The following is a 15,612-nucleotide window of genomic DNA, read 5'->3' on the forward strand; positions in this document are numbered from 1 at the left end:
TTGTACACTCACATAAATCCCTACCCTCAAGGAGCCCACAATCCAAGGTCCCCATTCATATACTAGGGCCAATTTTTGGACAGAAGCCAATTAACCTACCTGCATGTCTTTGGATTGTGGGAGGAAACCCACGCAGGCACAGGGAGAACATGCAAACTCCAGGCAGGTAGTGTCATGGTTGGGATTTGAACCAGCAACCCTTCTTACTGCTAGGTGAGAGTGGTAACCACTACACCACTGTGCTGCCCTTGATTAATGGATACCACTCCTGGTCTTTTTGTAGAACATAAATATGTCAGAAGTCAAACCACTAATACAAATCCATAACTAAATGTAAATATTGGGTAATTTAAAAACACAATATATACATTCAAAGATACATGTAATAAGTCAGCGCTAAAACAATAATAATAGGGCTGTTACTGATTAAAATTCTCATGTCGATTCATCGATTTTTTTTTTTTTAATCGACTAGTTTCGATTAATTATAATGCACATACAGATCCAACTACTTTTATCTGATCTCCTTGCATTGCAACTCTGTATTAGTATGTGGTATACACTATATACAATCACCCGACACTAGTTTCCACAATCCATGACTTAACTTCACAGTTCACACAAATACCTTTTAAATTCAAACTGTAGCATTGACGCAAGTCATTTTTTTTATTATTAAACTTTAAGAAAAACATAGAAAGTTAATTTAACTTTAATTATAAAACTTATCTAGTATATTGACTGTCAGTCACTTTATAATAGGCAAGTAGGCATCACTTTAGCCAGTCATGCAGACACCAAAATGTTTACATTTTGTTGTATTCTTTACAAAAATGTTAAAAACGGAGGTTATCAAATTTGCCTACACTTAGCTCACTGAATGATCCCAGTTAACCACATCCATATTTATCATCAATGTCCAGGCTGTCCGGAGACGTTATGGTCATCGAAGTCACCGGACTCCGCCTTCCCTTCGTTAGCAGACGGAGGCACTTGGGGAAGGGGGGGAGGAGTCCAGTGACGTCACCAGATCTCCGACGGAACTCCCTGAAGACCCAGAAGCCGGAACTATTAATCAAGGAATTCATCTTTAATTTTCCCATCCCTAAATAAGAATAATAATAAATGGAAGGCTGCTAGCAATAGGTAAGCATACAGAAAACTTAAAAATATAACAGTAATAAAGGTGCAGGCCCTTAATACAGCAACAGCAAATGAGAAAATCCACTATAAATCACACACAAAAAAAGCACAAATAAGTGAAATAGTCCTTTAACTCCAGAAATGTCCTTGTATTGCTTCCACCATCCAAAAAAAGGATGGTGCACCACATGCCAATGAGGGTAAGACCGCACTCACCAGCTCACTAGCTGCCATTGCAGTAAGTCAAGCATTGGGAGTAACCAATCTCAGCTTCCACTCTACAGACATCCAGTTCCATCCATCCAGGGCTGGGACAAGCGGTGGGCAGGAGGGATGGCTGCCCTGGGCACTGTGGTATCATGTGAGGTAGAGGGGCACCTTGAGAAGATTAAGTGTGGAGGGGGATTTGTGTTGGGAGAAGAAATTTGGGGGAAGCAGGGGGGTAAGAATTGTTCATGGATAAAAAATTTGGGTGTGTGCGATTGGTGAGTGCTGATTCAGGGGGATTTGTGTTGGGAGGTGGATGGAAAAAGAGGAATTGTGCTAGGAGGGTCGATTTCAGGGGGTTTGTACTAGAAGAAGTGATATGGTAGAGAGGGAGGGAAAATATGTGATTGGTGAGTGGTCATTCAGGAGGATTTGTGTTGGGAGGTGGATGGGAAAAGAGGAATTGTTCTAGGACAGTCGATTTGGAGGGTTTGTGGTGATATGGTTAAGGGGAGGGGATTTGTGCTAGAAGGAGGGTTTTATTTGGGAGGGGGGAGGATTAGTGCTAGTAGGGATGATTGTGCTAGGAGAGTGTTGCAAAAGTTTTAATGTTCATTGTGTGACTATTGCATCTGAAATGGAGACTGATTTTTAAAATGGCTTTTAACCACATGAGCCCCGGACCTATTTGCTGGCCAAAGGCCAGACCACTTTTTGCGATTCGGCACTGCGTCATTTTAACTGACAATTTCGCAGTCGTGTGACGCGGCTCCCAAACAAAATTGACGTCCTTTTTTCCCACAAATAGAGCTTTCTTTTGGTGGTTATTGATTATTTTGGTGATTATTGATTTTGTTGATTATTGATTAGTTTGCGCAAAAGTTCTAGTGTTTACAAAATGGGGGATAGTTTTATGCCATTTTTATTAATAATTTTTTTATTTTTTTTACTAGTAATGGCGGCGCTCAGTTATTTTTACTGTGACTGCGACATTATGGCAGACACATCTGACATTTTTTACACATTTTTGGAATCATTGTCATTTATACAGCAATCAGTGCTATACAAATGCACTGTGTAAATGACGCTGGCAGCAAAGGGGTTAACCACTAGGTAGCAGTGTAGGGGTTAAGTGTGTCCTAGGGGCATGTTGCTAACTGTGGGGGGCGTGACTGTGCTTTACACATCACTGATCTCTGCTCCAATCACAGGGAGCAGAGATCAGTGTCACTGTTGCTAGGCAGAACAGGGAGATGCTTGTTTACTTTCGCATCTCCCAGTTATTCCTCCCCCTGAAACGATCGCGGGTATCCCCACGGCGTTCGAGTCCGCGGGACCCGAGATCGGATTCATGGAGGTCCTGACCACGCATGCACACGATGGCATGGCGGCAAATTTAAAGGGACATACCTGTATGCCCATTTGCCTGTCCGTGCCATTCTGCCGACGTACATCGGTGTGTGCCGTTCGGGAAGTGGTTAAAGACACGTTGCTTTAACTTGTTTTTTGTCTATTGTTGCAACTAACTGCCTAAGGCCAGAAAACCACAAGCTGTGCTATATAAGGGAATAGATTGTAAAAGTACATTGCGATTGGCAATAAAGCTGTTATGTCTCATGAGCCACCAGTAGGGTGACCACATGTCCCGAATTGCCCGGGACAGTCCTGTATTATGCAGGTCTGTCCCGGGCACCTTCATTTCAAGGCAATGCAGTGTCCCAGAATGAAACTAAAACTAACGGTACTTGTCCTGGCCGGGAATGTTGGAGAGGCACAATCCCCACCCCCTGCTTGTGATTTGAGAAATCATAAATCCTGACTCTTGTGTCTAATCACTGCAGGGCAGTGTAGAGCCAGCATTGGAACAAGGGAAAACGGGTCTCGGCCGGCGAGCAGGACAAGTACTGTCAGCGTTTAAAGTGGCGATGCGGCTGCCTTTTTTGGGGGTGTGATCTGATCAGTGCTTCTGGGTAGAGCGTGTACCCGCCTTCCTGGCTGTGATGTGATTCGGGATGATTTTTGGGATGGGGGGGGGGGGGGTGTCCCTGAATGCCCGTTTGGAAATGTGGTCACCCTAGCCACCAGTGAACCTTTAGCAAATAAGATTCTGTCTGTTGATCTTATAAAAAGGTCGCACATCCTGTGTCTATGGGTGACTTCTGCTTTTCTTCTCAGCATGTAAGCATCACCCATTTGTACCGGTACATCTGAAATAAATCTTCTTGCTTTCAAAATACTCAGAGTTGTGACTGATCTTGGGTGAAAAGTTTTCCTGTCAGAGGGGGATTTGGAGTAGAGGGGGGAGAATGAGTACTCTGAGTGGTGATTTGTATGGGGTGCTGCATTAGTGTTGTGGGGATTTGGGGGATGGAGGGGCAGAGAGATTTGTGCTGGGAGGGGGGATTTCAGCAGGGGAACAGATTTGTACTGGGAGGAGGCGGAATTTATGCTTAGGGGTAATAATGCAGATTAGTGCCCAGTTTTTTTTTGGGGGGTGGTGGAATTTTGCTGACATATAATACTTATACACTTCATCTTGGGGGGGGGCAGGGTGCAGTTTAAGTGACCTTGTCCTGGCACTTCATCCATTTACTTACGTCCCCTAAAGATGTGCGTTGACATGAAAGGCATCAGGGCAAAGCTATACGCTGAAGTCAAGCTGCCACTTCCAGTTTCAGAACTGTCGGCCATCTGAGTAAGTGCACTGCTGTATATATTTTTACTGCTTGGCATCCTGATTTTTTTAATTCCTTTTATGTGATTCTTATGCATTTGTAATAAATTAATACACGTTATCTGGCCCATTTTAGTAAGTGGCTCAGTGTGCGAGTGCTTCTTTTCCATCTGGCGGTGTTGTGTGGCTCTTCCAAATCTCTCCCAGTGGGGAGCAGCTCCCGGTTCGGTTTGCAGAAGAACATGCGAACAGGCAAAAAATTTGCAAACACTGTTAAAGTCTATCGGAAAAATGAAAAGTGCTAATTTTAAAGACTTATATGCAAGTTATTGTCATAAAAAATGTTTGGTATCAATGCAAATACAAGTTTTAAAAACTGCAGTTTTTTTCAGGAGCAGTGATTTTAATAATGCTTAACCACTTGCTTACTGGGCACTTAAACACCCTTCCTGACCAGACCAATTTTCAGCTTTTGGTGCTCTCACACTTTGAATGACAATTACTCAGTCATGCAACACTGTACCCAAATGAATTTTGTGTCCTTTTTTTCCCATATATAGAGCTTTCTTTTGGTGGTATTTGATCACCTCTGGGGTTTTTATTTTTTGCGCTATAAATGAAAAAAGACCGAAATTTTTTTTAAAAAAACGCATATTTCTTTGTTTCTGTGATAAAATTTTGCAAATTATAATTTTTTTTTCATAAATTTTGGCCACAATTTATACTGCTACATATCTTTGGTAAAAATAACCCAAATTAGTGGATATTATTTGGTCTTTGTGAAAGTTAGAGAGTCTACAAGCTGTGGTGCGAATCATAAAAAATTGATCACACCTGATGTACTGGTGGCCTATCTCATTTCTTGCGACCCGAACAAGTCAGGAAAGTACAAATACCCCCCAAATGACCCCTTTTTTGAAAGTAGACATTCCAAGGTATTTACTAAGATGCATGGTGAGGTTTTTGATGTTGTCATCTTTTTCCCACAATTCTTTGCAAAATGAAGATTTTTATTATTATTTTTTTTCTCACAAAATTTTCAATGTAATAGGTTATTTCTCTCACATGGCATGTGTATACCACAAATAACACCCCAAAATACGTTCTGCTATTCCTTCTGAGTATTACGATACCAAATGTGTGAGACTTTTACACAGCCTGGCCACATACAGAGGCCCAATATTGAAATAGCACCATCAGGCGTTCTAGGAGCATAAATTACACATCTTATTTCTCAACCACCTATTACAGTTTTGAAGGCCCTGGAGCACCAGGACAATGGAAATGCCCACAAAGTGACCCCATTTTGGAAAGCTAACACCCCAGCGTATAATCTATGAGGCATATTGAGTCGTTTGAATGGTTCATTTTTTTTCCAGAAGTTTTGGGAAAATGTGGAAAAAAAATGAAAACGCATTTTTTTTTACGCAAAGTTGTCCATTTATAAGATATTTCCAACACATAGCATGTACATAGCAAAAATGACACCCCAAAATACGTTCTACTACTCCTCCTGAGTATAACGATATCAAATATGTGAGACTTTTACACAGCTTGGCCACATACAGAGGCCCAACATGCAAGGAACACCATCAGGTGTTCCAGGGACACATAGCATGCACATACCAAGAATTACACCCCAAAATACATTCTACTGAGAAAAGAGTAAACAAAAGATTACCTGTGGTTTTAGCAGCGCAGTTGTCCACAGGATGATAGCACTGGTCCAGGCAGCAGGCAGGGACTTGGTCAGCAAAAGTGAACACAATTTTCCAGGCAACAGGCAGGTATACTGTCCATAGTCAATATTGGCAGCAGGCAGGGATACTGTCCATATACAGTCCAAGGTCAGTGCAGGCAAAGATCGTCAGCATTGCCAAAATATTGGTCCTGGTAGTAGGCCGGAACATGGTCCATCCATGTGGTGTGGTCAGTTCATGCGACAGGCAGAGGCATGATGGTATAGGTCCTACAGGCAGCAGGCAGAAGTAGGGCCTTGTTCAGGACAGAATGGGGATAGGGGTAGAGGCTTCTCCCACCCAAATCTCTTTGAAGCCTCCGAGTCTCCAGACCCTAATCTAGGAATGAGAAAACAAAGGAAATTGTCTTCTTCATCCAAAAATCTATTCTGGAGCCCCTCACATATGTGAGACCCCTGTTATGAATCCCACTAGTCCACAGGCATGGTCAAACAGTCCAGGGTCAGTTCCAGATCAGGCAGAGGCATAAACAGAATCAGTAGGCAGAAGCGTGGTCGAATAACAAGCCAGGGTCAGTTACAGAGCAAGCAGAGGCATAAGGGGTTTGAAGGTAAATGGCAGGAAGTGAGGGTTATGGTTACCATACTTCACTAATAATTCACTGAAGTATGGTAACGGCGGAAACAGTCACCTATGCAGAGGCCTGGTTGGGAAGGGCATTGGGCACAATGATAAGTGGTGTCTCTTCTCACTCCTCGTTTGCTGCACACCCGACATTTTTTCTGATGTCTTCGGCCTGTTGGTCTGGGAGGGATTTTATCAGGAAAATGGCGTTCAGAGAGTCTGCTAATTACATTGGATCGAATGTTTTGTGGTGGGCCGTTGGGGTATATAAGGGCAGTAGTGATTTCCTCCTGGTAGCCAAGGAAGGGTATGGGTCTTTCTGTGGACTTACGATAAATTACATATGTGTTGTATATGGCCAAATTAAAGAAATAAATTGAAATTTTTTTATACCACTTGTATGTTCTTCTAGTGGCAAGATAGGGTTCGAGCATCTGGTCATTCAAGTCGACACCCCCCATGAGCATGTTGTACTCATGGATACAAGTGGGTTTTTGTATTGGGCCATCCCTCCTGGTGATCTCAACAAAAGTGTTGTTGTGGATCGAAGAAAGCATGTAGACATCCCTTCTGTCCCTCCACTTCACAGCCAAAATTTCCTCGTTCCTAAACTCGCCGCTTCGCCTTTTCTTAGCCTTTTGTTGACGAGGCTTTGAGGAAAGCCCTTCCGGTTCGTTCTTACGGTCCCACATGCTGGAGTTTGCCTTCTATGGAGGTTGCGGAACAGGGGTAAACTGGTATAAAAATTGTCCACATACAGATGGTAGCCTTTCTCCAGGAGTGGGTTTATGAGTTCCCAAACAACTTTTCCACTCGATCCGATGTATTCGGGGCAATTAGGGGGATGTAGCTGAGTGTCCTTCCCTTCGTATACCATGAAGGAATATGTATACGCTGTGGCTCGATCACATAATTTATACATTTTCACCCCATAGCGGGCCCTTTTGGAGGGAATAAATTGCTTTAGGCCCAGCCTGCCAGAAAATTTGATCAGGGACTCATCCACACATATGTGTTGGTCTGGGGTAAACAACTGGGGGAAAATCTGAGAAAAATAATTTATTAGCGGCCGAATTTTGTAAAGTTTATCAAAATTTGGGTCATTCCGGGGAAGGCACTGGGTATTGTCATTAAAGTGTAGGAATCTCATTATCGTTAGATATCTGGTCCGGGACATTATTGAGGAAAAGATGGGCATGTGATAGATGGGGCGGGATGACCAATATGCACATATTTCATTTTTATTGTTTAGTCCCATACAAAATGTGAGGCCCAAAAAAATGTTAAACTCCTCCACTGTTAGGGCTCTCCACTTGTAGGGACGGGCATAAGAGGACGTTGGGTTGCTTTCAATAAATTGTTTGGCATATAGGTTGGACTGGACCACAATGGATTCAAGCATGTCCTCTGTAAAAATTAGGTGGAAAAAGTCCATCATGGAAAAACTGTGTCCACCTGGACTCCTGGGTTGGCAGTGAAAGAGGGAACGTTAGCTTCTCCTGAGTTAGGAGGCCACAAGGGGTTCTGGAGGGAATAGGGAAGGCTGGCATGGGACCTAACCCTTTGGGGCCGAGTTGACACCCCACTTGTACGTGGCCTTTGCCGAGGTACTGTGGTGCCGGTGGATGGCACTTGGTTGCCGGTGGATGGCTCTGCGGTGCTGGTGGATGGTACCTCCTCCTCACCAGTGCGCCTTCGTCTTCGTCTGGCACTGACAGGTGACGCTGATCTGGCAGATGACACTGACAGGTGACGCTGATTTGGCAGATGACACTGACAGGTGACGCTGATGTGGCAGATGACACTGACAGGTGACGCTGATGTGGCAGGTGACACTGACAGGTGACGCTGATGTGGCAGGTGACACTGACAGGTGACGCTGATCACAGGTGGCACTGACGACACGTGGCACTGACGACACGTGGCACTGGAGGCAGATGGGGCTGACAGATGGGGCTGGCAGATGTCGCTGGCAGATGTCGCTGGGGCTGGCACTGGCAGATGGCACTGGCAGATGGTGCTGGCTATTTGCTCTGGCTAATTGCTCTGGCAAATGGGGCTGGCAGATGGCACTGCGGCTGGCAGGTGGCACTGGCAGGTGGCACTGGCGCCGGCAGGTGGCACTGGCAGGTGGCACTGGCACTGGTGGCACTGGGGCTGAAGGATGGCACTGGCGCTGGCAGGTGGCACTGGCGCTGGCAGGTGGCACTGGCAGGTGGCACTGGCAGCACTGGCGCTGACAGCACTGGCGCTGACGGATGGCAGTGGCACTGGCAGGTGGCACTGGCAGGTGGCACTGGCAGGTGGCACTGGCGGCACTGGGCTGACAGATGGCACTGGCACTGGGGGTGACAGATGGCACTGGGGCTGACAGATGGCACTGGGGCTGACAATTGGCACTGGGGCTGACACTGAAACAATGTTTCAACTCACAGATCCTCTCTCTCCTCACACGCTGTCTCTGTGTGAGGAGGGAGAGACACGGCAATGGGAGATGATCTCATATGTTTACATTTGAGATCATCTCCCATTGGCAGCTGCGATCGCGCTGTGAACGGCCGCTTTGATTGGCCGTTCACGGCGATCTGTATTTGCCTGTCTCCGGGAGACACGGCGAATACAAAACTTCCACGATGCGCGCCCCCGGCGGCGCGCATTGCGGAAGTAAACACCAGGCCGTCCAGGGACGGCCAGGCGAAGGAACCCGCCTGCTCTACGGCCGTCATTCGGCTATAGGGTGGGCGGGAGGTGGTTAAAGTGAAACAAAAATGAAATATTCCTGTAAATATTGTGCCTGGGGGGTCTTCTTTATCTGCCTGTAAAGTGACGCATTTTTTCCATGTTTATACCAGTGCCACAGCAAAATTACATTCCTAAAGGAAAAAAATGTAATTTAAAATTGCTTGCGGCTTATAATGAATTGTCGGATCCCGGCAATATAGATAAAAATAATTTATTCCCATCTTGTCCTCATGTGCCCCTCTTTCACAACCTTAAGGCTCGATTCACACTTGCACGTTTTTTGATGCATTTTACATTTTGCAGAAATGCAAGGACAGTTTTTTAACATGGGTTCCTATGGAACATGTTCACATCAATGCATTTTTGTGCCTCTGCGTTTTTGGAAAGGGTCGAGGAGTTTTTTTCATGCAAAATGCAGCGTTTTGCATGTAATAGAAGTCAATGGACCTGCATCAAAAACACAAGTACCGCGTTTTTACCGCGTTTTGCCACGATTTGCGTTTTTTTGGGGGTTTTTTTTCATTTTTTTCACTGTATATATCTGGTTTCTAAGCAACCACAGTGTAATAAAAAAAAAAAGAAAAAAAACGCAAAACGCGGCAAAATCTCGGTAAAAACGTGTGTCCAAAAACGCGGCAAGCACTGCAAAAAACGCTCAAAAGCAACATGCATAGATGTGAATCGAGCCTCACTCCCTTTTCCCTGTTTAAACCTCCCTTTGAAGATATATATGTATTGATAAGACAGGCTCACTGAGCCATGGATGTATATGCTAAGTTTGTATTTTCTCAATAAAATGTTTATGCAAAAAAAAAAAAAGAAAAAAATCATTAAAAAACAAAATAGTGTGGGTTCTGTCGTGGACATTCCACTACACTCTTGCGCTAATTAGCGCCCTTCCACCATAATGGTATAATGCAGCCTTTTGATCTATGCCTCCCCTGGTTCCCCAGTAAACATATATCACCTCCGCTCCTTACATTCCCAGCTACATCTTTGAGCAGTTGACTCCTTCTTTTATTCAAAGACAAGAAAAGAAATTACAAAGAGGAGGTCTTGGTTCCAACAGCCAATCGCCTCCTACACCGATTGTGACCTCACAGGAAATGACCAAATAAGGACATGACCAAATAAGGATGTATCAACACAGGATGTGAATGACCAAATAAGGATGTAACACAGGACAAATGAATATATACAATAAACAATGAACGATGACTACAATTCTGCTGATAGGAATTCTATTATGCATTGTTCCAGAGAACCTGGATTATGCTACCATTCCTTGTGGATGGAAGGCTATCCGCAGGTGCACACTCATGGATCCACAAATATGTTGGTCAGGCACACAGGGGCGACACACTCATTAAACCGATAATTTCTTTGCAAAGCGAACACACCCCCACCAGACGATCGTTCTGAGCTTTTCACTACCAAACGGATCTCAACCAGAATCAGTCTGCCCCAGTCAGCTCTTTAGAGCGGGCTGCGAGAGAACTAACACTGGGAGACTCTTATAACAATACATATTAAAATACATAAAATACATAAAATTTCCACAACAGCCCCACCCCCCCCCCCCCCCCCCCAGTCCATAAAAGGCCCTTTGGATTTGGTATGAATATTAAGGGGAATCTGCACCATAATTTTAAAAAAAAATGCTGTAGGGCCCTCCAAAATCCATACCAGGCCCTTCAGGTCTGGTATGGATTTTAAGGAAAACCCTGCGCCAAAATAAAAAAAAAATGGCTTGGGGGTCCCCCCCAAGATCCATACCAGACCCTTTCTGAGCATACAACCTGGCAGGCTGCAAGAAAGGAGGGGGGGGTGAGAGCGCACCCCCCCCACCTGAACCATACCAGGCCACATGCCCTCAACATGGAGAGGGTGTTTTGGGGCCCCCCTCAAAGCACCTTGTCCCCATGTGGATGGGGACAAGGGCCTCATCCTCAAAACCCTTGTGGGATCTGTGGGCAGGGGGCCTATCAGAATCTGGAAGCCCCCTTTAACAAGGTGACCCCCAGCTCCCAGCATCCCCTATGTGAATGGGTATCGGGTACAATAGGAGCCTAAGGTAAGGAGCCTATCTCTAGTATCCCATCCCCGAGATGATACCTTTATATGTTGGTAGGGCATGAGCCATTAGTGGACTCACTTGCTTTGAGCGGAAAACAGGTAAGACAACGGAATGAGGTTGGTTTGGATGCGTCACCACTCTCTCACAGATTGTTCCCGACAGGGGTGTTTGGGTGCTTAGGTGGTGCATCCAACCCCTTGACATACTTATAGTGAAGTCCCTTTTCTTTCTCACTTTGCTTACCCAATATGCCCCCAAGGATCGGGGGATTTGCAGAACTGCACCTATGTAATGTTTACCTTAATACTGTTATGGTTCTCTATGTTTTTATTGATACCTAGTTTGCAGTACTATCGGTCATATGCATATTACTGTATAGCTGTATGTTCACTTCTATGTATTATGTAAAACCTTAATAAAAACACTGAAACAAAAACAAAAAAAGTGCAACATGATTGCAAATTATCACTATCTGCAAACCTTACAATATAAACTATATTACCAAAAGTATTGGGACACCTGCCTTTACACGCACATGAACTTTAATGGCATCCCAGTCTTAGTCCGTAGGGTTCAATATTGAGCTGGCCCACCCTTTGCAGCTATAACAGCTTCAACTCTTCTAGGAAGGCCGTCCACAAGGTTTAGGAGTGTGTCTATGGGAAATTTTTGACCATTCTTCCAGAAGCGCATTTGTGAGGTCAGGCACTAATGTTGGAAGGCCTGGCTCGCAGTCTCCACTTGAATTCATCCCAAACATGTTCTATCGGGTTGAGGTCACGACTCTGTTCAGGCCAGTCAAGTTCCTCCGCCCCAAATCCATGTCTTTATGGACCTTGCTTTGTGCACTGGTGCGCAGTCATGTTGGAACAGGAAGGGACCATCCCCAAACTGTTCCCACAAAGTTGGCAGCATAAAATTGTCCAAAATGTCTTGGTATGCTGACGCCTTAAGAGTTCCCTTCATTGGAACTAAGGGGCCAAGCCCAACTCCTGAAAAACAACCCCACACCATCATCCACCCTCCAACAAATGATTTAGACCAGTGCGCAACGCGAGGTCCATAAAGACATGGATGATCAAATTTGAGGTGGGAGCAGATAAGCGGAGCTTTCAATTTTGGGTGCAACTCCACTTTTAAGAGGCTTGGTTAGGCCAGCATAAAAGAAGGAGGGATGAGACAGGTTTTATCTTGAAAGAAATTGGAGTGTATTATTTGAAAGGCAATAGCCACAAATATTGCTCAGGGGCTAAACAGTGCAACTCTTGATGGCAGCAGGAGAGAGATAGACGGAGAGACAATGATTTAATTTAATTTGAAGCTGTTGCAAATACAGTCGGTGTATTGTGCCATCTGTACAGTGTACACCTAAAGCTACCCCAATTGCTGATGCTCGGCTAATCCTATACGCAGGCAGCTGTAGCAATTACAGTCGTATTGTGCCATCTGCATAGTGTACACCTAAAGCTACCCCAATTGCTAGTGCTCTGCTAATCCTATCCGCAGGCAGCTGTAGCAATTACAGTCGTTGTATTGTGCCATCTGCCATCTGCACAGTGTACACCTAAAGCCACCTCAATTGCTGGTGTTCTGCTGATCCTATCCGCAAGCAGCTGTAGCAATTATAGTCGTTGTATTGTGCCATCTGCCATCTGCACAGTGTACGCCTAAAGCTACCCCAATTGCTGGTGTTCTGCTGATCCTATCCGCAGGCAGCTGTAGCAATTACAGATGGTGTATTGTGCCATCTGCACAGTGTACACCTAAAGCCACCTCAATTTCCGGTGTTCTGCTGATCCTATCCGCAAGCAGCTGTAGCAATTACAGTCAGTGTATTGTGCCATCTGCACAGTGTACGCCTAATGCTACCCCAATTGCTGGTGCAGCTACATTTCCTGCAGGCCATTAGTATGTCTGTGTGACGGACTGGGGTTTATATGGTCACAAAACAGACACCCCAAAGCAAAGTACATATTTTTTTTTTTCTAAATATCTACCTTCTATTCTATTAATAACCAGTAGATGGCAGAGAAGGTACACAAACAGAGTCTATATAAGGCCACACGCCATTTGACTGGAAATTAAACTACTTCCAGCCATAAAGTCAGTGGTCATATCTCATGCTGTTTGTGTGATTCTTTGCAGTTATGTACTCTAAATTGTTCCTAATCTGTATTAACCTGTGATAGAAAGATTCCTAAACATCTTGAGCAGATGCAGAAAAAGTCTCAGCAGATTTTATGCTATAGATTTGCTGTAATTAGAAGTTTAGAACAGCATGTGTGAGAAACAAGTGAAAAGGACATAAGAACATGAGAAAATACTGCAGTAGTCAGAACAAATGTCTATTATAAGCACTAAACTGTTCTAAATAGGTATATTTAAACCTGATTTATTGAAAATTGCATAGATTAGAAAGCACATGGTTTCTGTTATTAATATAGAAAAAAACTATTGTATGTAAAGCTTATGCATTGCGTCATACAGACATGCAATGTGCACCATCTAGTGGTTAAAAAAAGAGTACTACCATGATAATATTTGTATTAAAGCAATGCATTGCCAGTATGATTATTGCACACTTAAAATGTACCAGAGAGATAAAGATAATTATCTATAACACTGAATAACAGGGATATATATATTAGAGGTCGACCGATATGGGTTTTTCTCTGGCCGATGCCGATATTTAGAAATCATGGTGGCCGATGGCCGATATAGAATGCTGAATTTTTTGGGCCGATATGTTAGGCCGATTTTTTATTTTTTTTCCTTTTTTTTTTTTTTTTAATCCCCCTTCATCTCATAAAATCTAACACACCTTTCCCACTGGGGCATTTTTCAGGCGCTTTTGGGCTAAAAATAGCGCCTGTAAAGTGCCTGCAAAATGGCTCCCCTACAGTCTGTGCGAAAGACAGAGTGCTTTCACAAGGAGGCAATGCGTTGGCAGGATCTTAAAAAAAAAGTCCTGCAAGCAGCATGTTTGGAGTGGTGTATATGAATGGGGGCCACTGCCGAAGCGCATGCAATGCGATTTGGCAGCGGTGCTTCACGGGCGCATTTAACCTCTTCCTCGGCCGCTAGCTGGGTTTTATGTGCCCCACTAGCAGCCAAATAGCACCGCTAAAATGATGGTAAAGAGCCGCTAAATCTTGCAGCGTTTTACCATCAACGCCTGCCCGCTCCAGTGTGAAAGCAGCCTTCATAAGTGATACAGAAAATTTCTTACATTTAAACATTTATTAAACAGAACAAACCTCCAATCAGTTTACTTGTATGTATGATTTAGATAAAAAAAAAAACGATATATATTAAATAAAAACAGGTAGTCAAAACTTTTGGACGAAAAAAAATGGGCTAACTTCACCGTTTTTAATTTTAAATTTTTTTTTTTTATAAAGTGTATTTTTTTCCCCAAAAAATGCATTTAAAAGACATCTGTGCAAATGCCGTGTGACATAAAATATTGCAACAACCGCTGTTTTATTCCCTAGGATCTCTGCTAAAAAAAATATATAATTTTTGGGGGGTCTAAGTGATTTTCTGGCAGAAAATACAGGATTTTTACTTGTAAGCAACAAGTGTCAGAAAAGATTTAGTCTTTAAAGAGGAGCTGCACCTAAAAAAAAAAATATTAAAAGCCAGCAGCTACTAATATTGCAGCTGCTGACTTTTAATAATATCACACTTACCTGTCCCAGGGTCCAGAGATGTCGGCGGCAGACGACGAGCGATCGCTCGTCTCGCTGCAGCCACCGCCGCCATCCTCTGTCAGGGAATCGGGAAGTGAAGCATGAGGGCTTCACTGCCCGGTTCCCTACTGCGCATGCGCGAGTTGCGCTGCGCTTCTCTTATGGTCCCCCGCTGTGTCTCTGGGAACTGTGTGTTTCCCAGAACACAACGGGGGGGCGGAGCGATGCGGGGGGTCTGCGGCGGTCTGGCCGGAAGTGGGTGCAGTTACCTGGATTATCCAGGTAACTGCACCCCCCTCCCCCCCGAAAGGTGCCGATTGTGGCACCGGAGGGGGGGGGAGGGATAATACTAGCGGAACTTCCCCTTTAGGGTGAAGAACCGCTTTAAATGGTTAAACTGAGAACTTCTACACACAGAGATGACTTCATTCATTCAAGTTTAAACATTGTATCTTTTTGCTATTTTCTTGGCAGACTGCCCAGAGAGGAGACAAGTCATTTCTATGAGACTCAGGCAACTTACACTGACTTCTATTACAGAAGTCATTTCCTAGTCGCGCTGTTCTAAATCGGCCTTTTTATCAGCTCAATCGGCCGATGCCGATTAATTAAAAAACTGCAAATATCGGCCGATATATTGGTCGACCTCTAATATATATTATTAAAATATAGTAATGTTCATTGTTGTAACTACATTTTAAAATACTGTAGTTAAAATCTGTATTATATATTGTTAATGGTTATAAACATGTG

The sequence above is a fragment of the Lithobates pipiens genome, unplaced genomic scaffold (assembly GCF_037356315.1).
Source record: "Lithobates pipiens isolate NorthernLeopardFrog02 unplaced genomic scaffold, aLitPip1_a1.2 Scaffold_1, whole genome shotgun sequence".
Taxonomy (NCBI): domain Eukaryota; kingdom Metazoa; phylum Chordata; class Amphibia; order Anura; family Ranidae; genus Lithobates; species Lithobates pipiens.